Source organism: Manis javanica, chromosome X (assembly GCF_040802235.1).
Source record: "Manis javanica isolate MJ-LG chromosome X, MJ_LKY, whole genome shotgun sequence".
NCBI classification, from domain to species: domain Eukaryota; kingdom Metazoa; phylum Chordata; class Mammalia; order Pholidota; family Manidae; genus Manis; species Manis javanica.
This window is the reverse complement of record NC_133174.1, coordinates 31653925-31670401: the sequence shown is the minus strand read 5'-3', so window position 1 is coordinate 31670401 and position 16477 is coordinate 31653925.

Here is a 16477-nt window from a genome sequence, read left to right as displayed (position 1 = left end):
TTCAGGGTATAGGTCTTTCACTTCCTTGGTTAGGTTTATTCCTAGGTATTTTATTCTTTTTGATGCAATTGTGAATGGAATTGTTTTCCTGACTTCTCTTTCTGCTACTTCATCAGTAGTGTAAAGGAAAGCAACAGATTTCTGTGTATTAATTTTGTATCCTGCAATTTTGCTGAATTCCAATATTAGTTCTAGTAGTTTTGGAGTGGAGTCTTTAGGATTTTTTATGTACAATATCATGTCATCTGCAAATAGTGACAGTTTGACTTCTTCTTTACCAATCTGGATGCCATGTATTTCTTTGTTTTGTCTGATTGCCGTGGCTAGGACCTCCAGTACCATGTTGAATTATAGTGGGGAGAGTGGGCATCCCTGTCTTGTTCCTGATCTCAGAGGAAAAGCTTTCAGCTTCTTGCTGTTAAGTATGATGTTGGCTTTGGGTTTGTCATATATGGCCTTCATAATGTTGAGGTACTTGCCCTCTATACCCATTTTGCTGAGAGTTTTTATCATGAATGGATGTTGAATTTTGTCAAATGCTTTTTTAGCATCTATGGAGATGATCATGTGGTTTTTGTCCTTCTTTTTGTTGATGTGGTGGATGATGTTGATGGATTTTCGAATGTTGTACCATCCTTGCATCCCTGGGATGAGTCCCACTTGGTCATGGTGTATGATCCTCTTGATGTATTTTTGAATTCGGTTTGCTAATATTTTGTTGAGTATTTTTGCATCTATGTTCATCAGGGATATTGGTCTGTAATTTTCTTTTTTTGTGGTATCTGCCTGAATTTGGTATTAGAGTGATGCTGGCTTCATAGAATGAGTTTGGAAGTATTCCCTCTTCTTCTATTTTTTAGAAAACTTTAAGGAGAATGGGTATTATGTCTTCTCTATATGTCTAATAAAATTCAGTGGTGAATCCATCTGACCTGGGAGTTTTGTTCTTGGGTAGTTTTTTGATTGCTGATTCGATTTTGTTGCTGGTAATTGGTCTGTTTAGATTTTCTGTTTCTCCCTTGCTCAGTCTTGGAAGGTTGTATTATGCTAGGAAGTTGTCCATTTCTTCTAGGTTTTCCAGCTTGTTAGCGTATAGATTTTCATAGTATTCTCTAATAATTCTTTGTATTTCTGTGGGGTCCATAGTGATTTTTCCTTTCTCATTTCTGATTCTGTTGATGTGTGTTGATTCTCTTTTTCTCTTAATAAGTCTGGCTAGGGGCGTATTTATTTGGTTTATTTTCTCAAAGAACCAGCTCTTAGTTTCACTGATTTTTTTCTATTTTTTATTCTTCTCAATTTTATTTATTTCTTCTCTGATCTTTATTATGTCCCTCCTTCTGCTGACTTTGGACCTCATTTGTTCTTCTTTTTCCAGTTTCAATAACTGTGACTTTGGGATTGTTCTTCCTTCTTTAAATGGGCTTGGATTGCTATATACATTCCTCTTAAGACTGCTTTTCCTGCGTCCCACAGAAGTTGGGGCTTTGTGCTGGTGTTTTCATTGGTCTCCATATATTGCTTGATCTCTATTTTAATTTCGTCATTGATCCATTGGCTATTTAGGAGATGTTGTTAAGCCTCCATGTGTTTGTTAGCCTTTTTGTTTTCTTTGTACAATTTATTTCTAATTTTATACCTTTGTGGTCTGAAAAGTTGGTTGGTAGAATTTCAATCTTTTTTAATTTACTGAGGCTATTTTTGTGAGCTAGTATGTGGTCTATTCTGGAGAATGTTCCATGTGGACTTGAGAAGAATGTGTATCCTGCTGCTTTTGGGTGGAGAGTTCTGTAGATATCTGTTAGGTCCATCTGTTCTACTGTGTTGTTCAGTGCCTCTGTGTCCTTATTTTCTGTCTAGTGGATCTGTCCTTTGGAGTGAGTAGTATGTTGAAGTCTCTTGGAACAAATGCATTGCATTCTATTTCCTCCTTTAATTCTGTTAGTATTTGTTTCACATATGTTGGTGCTCATGTATTGGGTACATATATGTTTATAATGGTTATATCCTCTTGTTGGACTGAGCCCTTTATCATTATGTGGTGTCCTTCTTTATCTTTTGTTACTTTCTTTGTTTTGAAGTCTATTTTGTCTGATACTAGTACCTCAACAAGTGCTTTTTTCTCCCTATTGTTTGCATGATATATCTTCTTCCATCCCTTGACTTTTAGTCTGTGTATGTCTTTGGGTTTGAGGTGAGTCTCTTGTAAGCAGCATATAGATGGGTCTTGCTTTTTTATCCATTCTATTATCTCTGTGTCTTTTGATTGGTACATTCAGTCTATTTACATTTAGGGTGATTATTGAAAGATATGTACTTATTGCCATTGCAGGCTTTAGATTCATGGTTACCAAAGGTTCAAGGGTAGCTTCTTTACTATCTGTCTAACTTAACTCGCTTATTAAGCTATTATAAACAGTGTTAGGATTCTTTATTTCTCTCCCTTCTTATTCCTCCTACTCCATTCTTTATATGTTAGGTGTTTTATTCTGTACTCTTTTGTGTTTCCTTTGACTGCTTTTATGAATAGTTGATTTTATTTTTTGCCTTTAGTTAGTATTTGGTTGGTTTGCTTTCTTTGCTGTGATTTTATTTTCTCTGGTGACATCTATTTAGCCTTAGGAGTGCTTCCATCTGGAGCAGTCCCTTTAAAATATCCTGTAGAGGTGGCTTGTGGGAGGCAAATTCCCTCAACTTTTGCTGTCTGGGAGTTGTTTAATCCCTCCTTCATATGTAAATGATGATCGTGCTGGATACAGTATTCTTGGTTCAAGGTCCTTCTTCTGTTTCATTGCCTTAAATATATCATGCCATTCTCTTCTGGCCTGTAAGGTTTCTGTTGAGAAGTCTGATGATAGCTTGATGGGTTTTCCTTTGTAGGTGATTTTTTTTCTCTATGGCTGCCTTTAATACTCTGTCATTGTCTTTGATCTTTGCCATTTTAATGATTATATGTCTTGGTGTTGTCCTCCTTGGATCCCTTGTGTTGGGAAATCTGTGGGCTTCCATGGTCTGAGAGACTATTTCCTTCCCCACTTTGGGGAAGTTTTCAGAAATTATTTCTTCAAAGACACTTTCTATCCCTTTTTCTCTCTCTTCTTCTTCTGGTACCCCTATAATGTGAATATTGTTCTGTTTGGATTGGTCACACAGTTCTCTTAATATTCTTTCATTTCTGGAGATCCTTTTATCTCTCTCTGCCTCAGCTTCTCTGTATTCCTGTTCTCTGATTTCTATTCCATTAATGGCCTCTTGCACCTCATCCAGTCTGCTCTTAAGTCCTTCCAGAGATTGTTTCATTTCTGTAATCTCCCTCCTGACTTCTTCCCTTAGCTCTTGCATATTTCCCTGCAGGTCCATCAGCATGGTTATGATCTTTATTTTGAATTCTTTTTCAGGAAGATTGGTTATATCTATCTCCCCAGGTCCTCTCTCCAGGGTTGTCTGGGTGGTTCTTGACTGGACCAAATTCTTCTGCCTTTTCATGGCAACAGAGGTAGTTGTAGGCAGGTAGCACATGTGTCACCTGGGGGAACAATGTCCCTTCCTGCTTGCTGGTTGCCTTGCCCTTCTCCGCTGCCTGAGGCAGTTACCCACACACTGGGAGCAGCCTCTGGGTTAATCCCCTGAGCTGACACAGGCAGGGCATCCCTCAGGGTAGCCCAAAGCCCTACGGGGAGTGGCAGCACTCTGGGTGTGTTCTCCTGTGAGAACGGCGCCCCTTCACATCCTGCCCCGGCCTCCTCTGTCTGTGCTGGGCATCTGTGTGCCAGTGGCAGCCTCTGAGTCTGGCCCAGGCAGCTGCAACCTGGGAGGGGACTCTGGGCGGTTGCTGTGGGTGGTGCCACTCTCTGGCTGCTCCGCCGCTGTGGCGTGACAGCTGAGTGTGCCATGACGATTCCGTCCAGCTGTGAAGCCCCTGTCCCTTTAAGACTTTCAAAAAGCACTCACTTTTCTTTTATCCTAGGGAAGTTGGATGCAGGGGCCTGCTCACCAATTTTACTTTTCTGTTTCTCTAATATCCAGCACACCATGCAATGTGTGTCTGTGTTCTCGGTGCAGGTTACTAGGGCTGGTTATTTAGTAGTCCTGGGCTCCCTCTCCCTTCCCACTCTGACTCCTTTCCTCCGTGGGTGAGCTGGGGTGGGGGGGTGCTTGGGTCCCACCAGGTCGCGGCTTTGTATATCTTACCTCCTTCGTGTGATGCTGAGTTCTTGCAGATGTAGATGTAGCCTGGCTGTTGTACTGTATCTTCTGGCCTCTCTTAGGAATAGTTGTATTTGTTATATTTTCAAACATATATATGGTTTTGGGAGGGGATTTCCACTGCCCTACTCATGCCACCATCTTGGCTCCTGCCTAAAATTTTGAATTTTTCAAAAACCTGACTATGATCTGTTTCAGTCCTTTTGTTTGACAACTGAGTAAACTGATGCCTAGACAGATAAAGTGATTACCCAACTCTTATTGGTTAGATGAGCCCTTGGTTTTATTTTGACTGCTTATGCTTAGCCTCTGGTCGTAAAATCACTTCCAATGGATTGAATTCCAACTCTGCCACTTGAAAGTTGTATGACTTGTCAGGTCAGTCCTTCTGGAACTTAGTCCCCTGGTCATAGGCATAATAGCTGCTCTGAGTAGAAAGAAAAGTTGGACAGAAGTGAAATCAAATGTCACTGACTATTTTCCCCCAATTGTTTTATTGTGATAAAATATATAAAATTTACCACCTTAACCATTTTTAACTATATAGTTTGGTGATATTAGGTATAGTCATAATGTTTTGCAACCATCACCATCATCCACCTCAAGAACCCTTTTCATCTGGTAAACTAAAACTCTATATGCATTAAACAGTAGCTCCCCTTTCCCCTCTTCTTCTAGCCTCTGAAGACTACCATTCTACTTCCTGTCTCTATGATTTATCATTCACTGGCTTTTTCACCTCAAGCAAAGAATGCATTTTCATTCCTTTCATCTTAGGTGAAAAGTGACCAATACTTTCCAGTGTATAGTTTAACAAAATGCCTGGTATATACAACCAATAGCAGCTGTAATTACTTACTATTGTCTACATAAAAGGGTTTTGTAAACTATAAAGCACCATAAAAATGTGAGTTATTGTGGTTGTTATAACACTACACCTAAATAGGACCCCAAATTCTGCTTATTCTGATGGGGTTATAGATCAGAGCATTATAAATTTTTGACTAGCTTCATGTCATTATTTAAAAGCAAACTATGTTAGTAGTAGTATTGCCAGCCTTGTTTTCCTGTTTTTCTTTGAAAAGAAAAGTAAGTCAATTTTTTTCTTTTTTGGAAAATTATCTAAAAAATCTTCTTCTAAATGAATAATTTTACATTTTACATAATTTTTAGTTATGTGGAAAAGCATAGAGAGATAAATTATAAATGTGTGAGGGTTTTTAGTCCTTTGTATCTCACAAACTGGTAATATTTCTCACACTAAGGTAGAATTTGATATAATGTTTAGCCTTAAGGGTCCCTTCTTCTTTGAGTAAAGAAGTGGAATGATTTTATAGTATGTATTCTTATAAGCCTATTCTCCATTTGGAGCTACCAGTACTCTTTCCTAATAGATCAAGTATTTCAAATTTTTAAGAAGAAATAATTAAAGGAAATATATCAGGTAAACAGAAATTTTACCAGAAACCCGAAGAAAAGGTGTCTAGAAATATAGTAACTTGAGCCCATGTTTAGAAAAGAACCTATTTGCACTTGGGTTAGGCTCTCTGCAAATTAAAGAATGAACTTGCCTACAAAGGGAAAGAAATCAAGCCTTATTCTGGCTGAGAGACTGTAAAACTATTTTTTGTTTAGTTTAGTTTAGTTTTTTAGTTAAAAACACCTGAAATAGTTGAAAACTATAGCCCTCTCTGTAAAGAAATAAGTGCCCATATATATTTCTACCATATATATATGTAGAAAATAGTTTATCTCTTATGAAAGGTAATTTGGCAATATTCATTAAAATTACACATGCAGTTTGGACTGAGAAATTCTATTTCTGGACATGGACATGTGACTTATTCTGCCAAGTGTTTCTTTCATAGCTGAATAGATTATATAGATAATATTGGGTCTCGGAGCAGTTGGGGCACTTGGAAACCTTTTACAGGCATCAAGAATGAACATTTTTCTACCATTTGTGTGCACATATGCACATATAAGAAAATGTATATGCAAGGTTGTTCATTGTAGCTTTTTGTTTTGGTAATAGTTAAAAGTTCAAAAGCCACACGAAGTCCATCAGTTTAGGTTTGCTTTGAGAGAATATGGTGCACTGACACAATAAAATGTCTGCAAATATGAAAAGATTTAGGATGCTTTTTATGTGCTGATACACCATGTTCTAAAATGTATTCAGTAAAAGTGGCAAGATGCAATATAGTGCATATGCTAACTTTGTGTAAAAAAAGAAAACATGAATATTTATTTCAAACACAGGTAGGATAAACAAAATGCACACTTTTTCTAAACTGGGGGAAAAAATAAAGTGCACATGTTCATTTCTCTCCTTTATATAAGGAAATGTGCCAATAATTGAAAAAATAGTTTCCCAACATTTCGACTTGTCTTTGAGACTGTCAGACATCGGTCTCCCAAACCCAGAGGCACATCTGAAGCTGAGAGGTCTCCTTGAAGTCAATTATGTGTCGTCAAGATAGATGATGTGCTAGGGATTGGAAAACATTAGTTTTGCTTCATCCTCTTGGGAAGTTCTTGGGCACATGAATGTATTTGGAATTTACTGTTTTTTTTCCCTCCTTTGGGGGCTCAGCCAAAACTGAGGCAGAAAGAGTTCCATTTTTATATCCCCTTATACAATTTTACTCTTCACTAGCAGAATACAGAATTGAGCCTGTCAGTAGCAAATCCTAAAAACTGTCCTGCACATCTCACTGAGGTTATCAGTTAATTTGTTTAGTAAACTACGACTGATCAATGATCCCCATCCCTCTATTCCCTGCCACACCTAGCACAGGGCCTCATTTAAGAGATGCTCAATAAATGCTTGCTGAATTGAGCCACCTGCTTTATATTGATAAAATCGGCCAGATGCAGGTAAAATGTTAAAATGATTTACATTTCAGTTGTGAAATTAAAATCTAGAATTTCTACATTCTTTTTGATATAAGAAATGCTTATCTCAAAAAAATCCTTAGTTTATCATTTGGGGAAATATACTCTTATGTTTTGATTTCTAATCCCTAGATAATCAAAGCAAAATAATTTTCAGTGCTACTGGAATATAAGTCAGTGGTAGAGACTTGAATCAAATGTATTGATTTGGTTTTGCAGGATATATTTAGTCATATGGTATATTGTTTATTTTTTCCTACTGATGAAAGTTGGTAGTCAAGATATAATTTTACAAATTTTCTAAAGTGAATTATTGCCAGCTATTGGACAACTGCAATTATCTTTTCAATTTCACACCTTTGAAATAAAGCTCTACCAAAGCACACTTTCTTAATTTAATTTGCTTCAGATTTGGTGCATTCCATGAGCAAAGTCAAGTAATGGGTGATAACTATGCTATTGAAAACATAAAATCTTGGTTCCAGACTGGGGGAAAGGTTAAAAACTAAGAGAAATCTTCTGCATACGTGGATGTTTTATTGCCCTTGTGTAGCTTGGATTAACACATAGTCTACAGGCACACACCTGATCATCTACATTTGCTCTTTTACAACACTAAACTATGTTTTCTACCTTTGTCTTGTATCTACCTACCACTTCAGCATTTTATTAAAAATAATAATAATAAAGAGAAAAATGTGGTATCCACATATAAATCAAGTATAAAAATCAAATGAATACTCATATTTGAACTGACTGTTTATTGTTCATAATGCATGATCAAAACCTAAAGCCTCTGTGATGACTGCCCTTGTACTGTTCACCATGTAACTTATTCACTATGTAAGAATTTGTTCTCCATGTAAGAACTTGTTCGTTATGCTTCAGAAGATTGGAGACTGACGAAAATTAGGCTTGGGGTGGATTAATGATTGTGCATTGAGCATTGACCCCCCTATACAGAATTTTATTGTGGTTAACAACCATTTGATCAATAAATATGAGAGATGCCCTCACAAAAAAAAAAGTACACACTTCCAATCGTAAAATAAATAAGTAACCAGGATGTAATGTATAGCATAAGGAATATAGTCAAAATATTGTAACAACTTGGTATGGTGATAGCTGGTACCTAGAATTATCATGTATATAAATGTTAAATCACTATGTTGTACACCTGAAACTAATGTAATACTGTGTGTCAACTACCCTTCAAAAAAAAAAAACAACTAAGAGAAAATATTTGCAAGTTATATATATCTAATAAAAGTCCTGTATCTAAAATATATGAAGAACTCTTAAAGCTCAATAACAAGACAAAAAACTCAGGTAAAAATGAGGGAAACACTGGAATAGATACTTCACCAAAGACGACATACAACTAACTGGCTAATAAGTACATGAAAAGATGTTCAGTATCACTAGTCATTAGAAATATGCCAATAAAAAACAAAATGAGATACCACTGTCTGCCCACAAGAATGGCTACAATCAGAAAGACTGACATTAAAAAGTGTTAGGGAAGATATGGAGAAATGGGAACCTGATACACTGATGGTGGGTATTTAAAATGGCACAGCATCTTCAGAAAACAATTGACAATATGCATTTACCATATGACTCAGCAATTCTACTCCTGGGTATCTACCCAAGAAAACTGAAAATAATGTTCACACAAAGATTTATATGTGAACATTTATAGCAGCATTACTTATAATAGTCAAAAACCAGAAACAGTTGAAATGCCCACCAACTGGAGAGTAAAACAAATTGTGGCATATCTGTACAATGGAATCTTATTCAGCAATAAAATGGAACAAAGGTACATGCTACAACCTTGATGAACCTCAGAAACATTTTGCTAAGGGAAGGAACCCAGACATAGAAAACTACATATTGTACAAGTGTGGATAAAATGAGAGTTCCTTTGGCCAGGATTCTCACCTGGCCCTGGTTGACTAGCTCACTGTACACCTGTGGGCAATACATGGCTGTTGACTCTACATCAAGAGCTCTGCCCAGTGCTCTGGGCGTGACATGGTGGCAGGGCTGCAAGGCTTCAGGAGAGCAGAGCAGAGCAGAGGCTGGAGTGGTGGCAGCGCCAAGGACAGAGGCCCAGAGGACAGCTGTGTGGGACGACTGCAGAGAGGCCCAGAGGACAGCTGTGCAGGACGGCTGTGCAGAGAGGCCCAAAGGATGGCTGTGCGGGACGGCTGTACAGGCAGAGAGGTCCAGAGGATGGCTGAGCAGACAGATGGGCCCAGAGGCAGAGACTGGCTTGCTGCATGCAGACTTGCTCTGAGTGAACGGAATTTTAGTGACTGACCTGCCACCTGGAAATAAAGTTGGGTATAACCCTTTCACCCCAAGAATGTTTTGCTGTCAATTTCTTTGGTCACATTGAATCCATAGCAAACTTGCCTGGGGCTGAAATCCATTGGCAAGAGAACAAGAACTGACAAATCTATAGAGACAGAAATTGGATAGTGGTTGCCTAGGGCTGGGAGTAAGAATGGAAGCTGACCAGAAGTGGGTAGGAGGGGTCTTTTTAGGGTGGTGGAAATGTCCTAAACTTGGATTTTAGTAATGGTTACAAACAATAAATTTACTAAAAAGTTCAATAAAAACAAGTGTATTTTATGATATAAAATTATATCTCAATAAAGCTGTTCAAATGTTTTTAAACATTTAGGTTACAGGTATTGTTTTGACATCCTAAATTTTTTGACTTAGATGTGAGGATGTGTCTGCATATCTTTTTGAATTAAGAAATATGTATTCATCAAAGAAAATTCAGAAAATATAAATAAGAAAAATCCTTCTATAATTCTATTCCCTATAATTCTAATACCTAAACACTGTCGGTATTTTGGTTTATGACTTTTGTGGAGGGCATCCTCATATTCATGGCTGCCACTAGATTTTGGATAGTCTTTCTATAGTAGGAAAATTTGATGGTTTTAAAACCTGTCTGAAGATTCTTGATTCCTCTCATCACAATGTGAGTCTAATCCCCTTTTCCTTGAAACTGAGTGAGCATTTTGCAGTTACCTCAATAAATAGAATGTGGCAGAGATGATGCTGTGTGACTTCTGACCCTAGGTTATAAGAGGCTATGTACATAGCTCCCTGTTTTGGGGTGCTCACCTTGAAACCTAGTCATCATGTTATAAAAAAGCCCATGACCCATGATGGCAAGTGCTGGCTTCCCAAGTCTTCACCAGAAAAAAACCCACATTATTAAGACAAAGCTGAGTATATTGCTTAAAGCACTACGTCACAGAGTCTGAGAGAGACTCAGAGAGGGAAGACAATATATGTGGTGATATACTGGGAGTTGGAAGGTTTATTTAAAGTGGGTCTTCCCATTTAGGGGCTTTATTAGGTTTGGGTAAGGATATTAGGTTTGTGGCCCCAACAAGGTAAGGAACTCAAATAACCTTGGTATGTAAACTCTCCTAGTGGAGAGTGACAGGTCTTCCAGGAAATTCCTGCAAAGAGCAGTAGTTTCATGTGTAACTTTTATCTTCCTGGGCAACAGTCTGCAGGAATACTAAAGTTATGATAACAAATACAATGGGATAGGAAAGTCAGGTTAATGTAGAAAGTAAGCTGGGTAAGGGTAGTTCGGTTCTTTATGGAGAGGACATATGTAAGTGTCCAGTCAATGGTCCCAGGTAAGGTCACAGCCTGAAAACTATCATCAGTCACTGGACATGTAAGTGAGTGAGCTGCGAGGTAATTCTAGCCCCCAGAAACACTGAGTCAAACAGACTATCTCCTATGGACTTTGTCCAAATTGCAGGTTTGTAAACAAAATAAATGTTGTTGCTTTAAGCCACTAAAGTTTTGCATGGTTTATTTCACACCAAAAGAGAACCAGAACAGGTGAATTCCCATAGCTGAGTCCTGCTTCTCCAACATAGGAATAAAAACTCAATTTCACAGTCCCACTTACTTCTAGTGTGCAAAGATGTAACTTACACCTTGTCAGTCCATCAGATGCATCTATATGAGACTCAGGTTTAGAAGTGAGCAGTTTGTGATGCTTCCATTTCTTTTGGAGATGTGTCTAGACCCTGTGGTGGCAATGACACCAGTTTCCTCGTGGTTGCAAAGTTGAGTTCCTGCCACAGATCTAACATCAGTTTAGAGTAATCAGGACTTCCTCTAGTGATCAGCAGCAGTAGTTTATCAAGTCTGTTTTGAGGTATGGTTTCAGGCTCTGTTCCTGGAAGTTTAGCTTCAAGTCCAATTCTCCAGCCCTCTGAGCAATTGTGAAAAGTATTAATGAGTGACTTTTCTGCCTACTTATAAACCTGATTGAGAAAATGGTACCAGAAGTGGTTGCAAGCAATGGATCCTCAGGAAAATACAGTGAAATCTCAGGTTATCTCTTTTCATTGTTGTTGATAGCTCTGAAAACCCAACCAGCACTGAGTCAGTCCAAGACATGCACTAAATCAAACAGCTAACTCAATTATTTGTGCTCACTAGGAATAATGTGCCCATTTGGTATAAAGTACTGAGGAATGCAAGGACAGTAGTAATAACATAATATGAAAGGCTTAAGAAATTCAAAAATTATAGTATAAGCTACTTATCTCTAGCTGAACTGGACAGTTTAAAGAAAAGGAAGAGCTTGTACCATGGCAAAAGCAGAAATTTGTGGAATTTCTATGATTTTATTCAAAGAATTTATCACAGCCACTGAGATAAGATAGCTAAAACAAAACTCAAATTTTAGTTCTTAGGCGGCTGTACTAAAACACTGGTTTACGAGATATTTTGCATAAAAGTTATATTTGGGTTGGGAGAGAGCAGGATCCTCAGAATTGGAACAGAGACATATAGGGCTCAGTACCTCAAACCGCATAGAGCCTGGTACCTCAAACCTTCCTCTCCTGGTTGATGGGTCTGTTTATTCCTTGTAATTCTGTAACAACCTTGATGAGATTGTTACCTTTAAAATGAGAAAACATTTCTCCTGATTTCTTAGCCTCCTGCTTCTGATTATTGCCACACCTAAACTAGAATCAGGTCATATCAGGCTCCAGTTGGAAAACTGCAAATTTCTGATGTGTATTGGCAAAAATCAGAATAGGTTCAGTGAGTGCTATATCAGGAAAGCAGAATAAAGCACTTGATCAGGGTGAAATCATTATTTAGGATGCACTTATGAGGAGATGCTGATTTCACTGTGCTCGTTGAAGATGCTGGAACTGATTCCAATGGTTTGTTCAGATGGGGTCAATAAGGAGGCCAGAGGAAAGGGAGTTGAGATGCTAAAAGTCTCCTGGCATAGTAAAGGTGAAAGAATCCAAAAACAAGAAGATGGAAATTTTATAGTTACCTATTATACATTACCTATTCACCCATTCAGCTCACATGGTTTAATACTTTATACTTAGAGCTTCTGCAATAATCTACTGTAGTATTATGTGAGATACATAGGCAGTGAACCAGGTTCTCACTTTAACATGTAGTTAAATATGTAGTGAACATGTAGTTAAATCTGAAAAATGATTAGCAATAACCAAGCATTCATTTCCTGACCCTTTCCAGACACAAAGTAACTAACACACCCTTTCCAAGAACAGAATTCGGGACGCTCAATGATTTAATGAAATGTTCTCTCTAGAGTTAATGACTACTGACCTGGAAAGGTAGTAGAAAAGTATTTGACACTGTTTTGCCCCTGTTGGCTGGTTGGAATACCAACCAATTGTGGTATATATTAAGTCAAAAGCCTGCAAGATGCATGAAACTGCCAGGTCCCAGTTAGTGGGATCAGTGGGAAATTATAGGTCAGGTCAGTGATTTTCAACCAGGGGTGATTTTGCTCACTGGAAGATAGTTGGTAACGTCTGTAGATATTTTTGGTTATTGCAAATAGGGGTGTGCTACTGGCATCTAGAGAGAAGAGATGAGGGATGCTGGTAAATATCCCACAATGCATAGCACAGCCCCCTGGTCCCCAACAAAGAATTATTCATCCCCAGATATCAACAGTCCTCAGGTTGAGAAACCCTGAGTTAGGTGTATACAAAGTATATACAGGAAATACAGGCTGGCCAGCCCTGCCTATTGCATATAGAGCAAAGGTTGGCAAACATTTTCTTTAAAGGGCCAGATAGTAAATATTGTAAGCTTTGTGAATCACAGTCTTCTGTTTTAACTGTAGGCAATACTCATAAATGAAAGAGAGAGTCTATGTTCAAATAAAACTTTATTTATATTAACAGGCCATGGACTGGATTTGGCCTACAGGCAGTACCTCACCAACCCCTGATATAGAGATTAGCCTGACCAGTATTGCTATGGTGGTTTTGTCATTTAGTGTGTAGTGCAGATCAACAACTATTTTATTGTTTAATAATGCTTTTTATCTTGCAACAACCCTTTCAGTCACATGAGCTTTACACATAACTTTAAAACTGTGTGATTATTAATGACAAATGAACTACTAAATTTCCATTTCCCAAAAAAGTTGATCACAGACATGTCATTTGCACAGAATTTTTGGAGATATCAATCATCTACTCTGCGAGCCAAAATAATATTAGAGATTATATAAAATCTGTGTCATAAATCTGTGAAGGATCCATAAACATCTATTTTGAAGCTTAGTGACTTATTTAAAAGGCCTGAACCTGAGGACAGCAGTTTAACATGTGCATCTTCAGAAGGTGTATTTATATATCACTCTGTAAAGCATGAATGTTCATTTAGATCAAATAATCATTTTACTAAATTAACATCATTTTTATTCCAAATTTTCATGTGCACATATTGAAAATGAAGTGATAGATGTTAATTGTGTTAGCTCCATTATCAAAACTGCAAAAAGAATTAAATGAAGTCAGTTTTCTATCAGTGATATTGCAAACTTTGAATCAAAAATCTGTTTATCTTGATTATGATTCAGTTTCATTTTTACCCAATTCATGGAATCAAAGTAAAGTTTTTAAAAGTTCATTCTGTCAAAGGGAAAAATATGGCATTATTACTAGTTAAATTGAAAATTCAGTTAAAAAGCTCAACACTGAAGATGCAGTTATTTGTTTTGGTGGCTGTGAAGTCCGAAGCCTAGGCCTATAGAGTGACCTTGGTTTCTGCAGATGCCCAAGCCTGACTTTCCAACCTTCTGCTAAGTTAAGCAGAGCTTGTTTTGGTTACTTATAAACAAGGGTCCCTAACTGACACATCCTCCTTTAGCAGTGCTTTCCCCTACACCCTCCCCAAGTTAAATTACTCTATTACCTGCCCACCCGCCTTGTCTCTGAGGAAGTAATTTTTTGCTAAAGGTAAGGTGCACTAAGGTGTTAAGGACTTGGTGTGTTACTTTTTCTAAGAGTCTTAGAATGGTGAAAGGATCTTTAGAGAGAAGGCAGTAGACAAGCCTTGAAGGAAAGATATTCAGACATTTAGTTCCCATAAGACTATAGGGTGAAGTGCTACCATTTATTGAATACTTCACTATATGAGTATGGTTGTGCTATGTAAGCACTTCACAAATAATCCCCATGACAATACTTTGAGGAAGGTTATTATTATGCCCATTTTATAGATGTGAAATAAGAGGTTTAGAACAGTAAAAGAATTTGTTCAAGGTCACCCAGCTAACAGAGAGAACTAGATTCTGAATTTATGCTATCTGACACCAAAGTCATTTTTAAACTACTACCATGTATGCCTCTCTGTATGATAGGAATCTTCTTGGGAAAGAAGGGTTTTCACCTTCAGTTCTGTATGTGTGCTTTACCATCTCTGTGCAGAACTGGCCCAGCACACTGTACTCAATTATAACATACCAACATGGAGGCTGACATTTCTTCCCCGGTATGAAGCTGCATGGGTTAGTTGGGTCAGGCCAGCAATGCCCTTCTCCATTTGTTTCTGTCAAGATTTAATATTATTTTAGTATATCATTGAAGTATAATTTACATATAGCAAAATTCAGATCTTATGTGTACAGTTTGGGGAATTTTAACAAATGTATATATCATGTAACCATCACCCAGCTCAAAACCATACTTGATCTTCTTTTCTAGTTAATTCCTCCACCTACAGAAACAACTGCTTTCTAAATTACCACAAGTTTTGCTTGTTCTTGAATGTCATGTAAATGGAATCATATAATATGTACTCTTTTGTGTAAGGCTCCTTTTACTCAACCTAATGTTTTTGAGATTAATCCATATTGAGGAATGCATCCTAATTAGTTTGTTTTATTGCTCATTAATTGTATGACTATACCACAGAGTTTTTTGTTTATTCATTTTCTTGTTGCTAGGCATTTGGAGTATTTTCAATTAATGGCTAGTCTGAATAAAGGTGCTCTGAACATTCTTGCACAAGTCTTTCTGTGGATGTATTCATTTATTTTGGTTAATATATAATTTCTGGGTCATGGGGAAGGAATATATTATATTGTGTTTGAAACAATAAGGATGTATGAGTTTACATTACTATAAGCAATGTTTGAGAGTTCTAGTTGCTCTACATCTTTACCCACATGTGTTATATTTGATATTTTCCATTCTGGTGGGTATATAGTTTTATTTCATTGTGGTTTTAATTTGTGTTTCCCTAGTGACTAATGATGTTGAGCATTTTTCAATGTACTTATTGGCAATTTGGTTATCTACTATAAAGTGACTGTCCAAGTTCTTTTATTCACTTTTTATTATTGTTGACTATGAAAGCATGTGACACCACACTTGACCAACCACACAGAACTGCATTCTATACACATCAGAGAGCATAACTACCAACTCAGTGACATTCAGTATTTACCCAAAGCTAAGATGAGAGAGCTACTTTTCAAGGCCAGAGGTTTTCAACTGGCAGCAGCAGGCCAGCTCTGGACTGCAGAAGTGTTTTGCTCAGCTAGTATTTTAATGGCATAGAAGCTAATATATTAAAAATCAGAAGATAACTCCCTAGAAATTTAACTTTATAGCCTCTCTTAAAAAATTGGAAAACCTGACAACACTGGGCCTCCTTTTCCCTCTTGGCAATATTAGCTAAACCTGAGTAGTGGCTTCCCTCTTAGACTGTGCATGTGATTTCCAGTTTAGCACAGCCCCAGGCCTGACACCATATTGTCTTATTCCCAGTCTGCTTCACTCATTCATATTATCCACAAGGCTTCTGTAGGGGTGGGGAAGTTTTCACTCTGGTCTCAGAACCAGGCTGGCCTTTTCTTGGCAACTGGTTTATTATTTCCTTATGAGTGTTATGAATAGATAACTTACTACATTTCCCTCTTAACTCTACCAATGCACAAATTTGTGACTCAATTCCAACAGGCCTTATGGATTTTATATATTTAACTTTATTCCAGATTTAATGTTTTCTTATCTTTCTT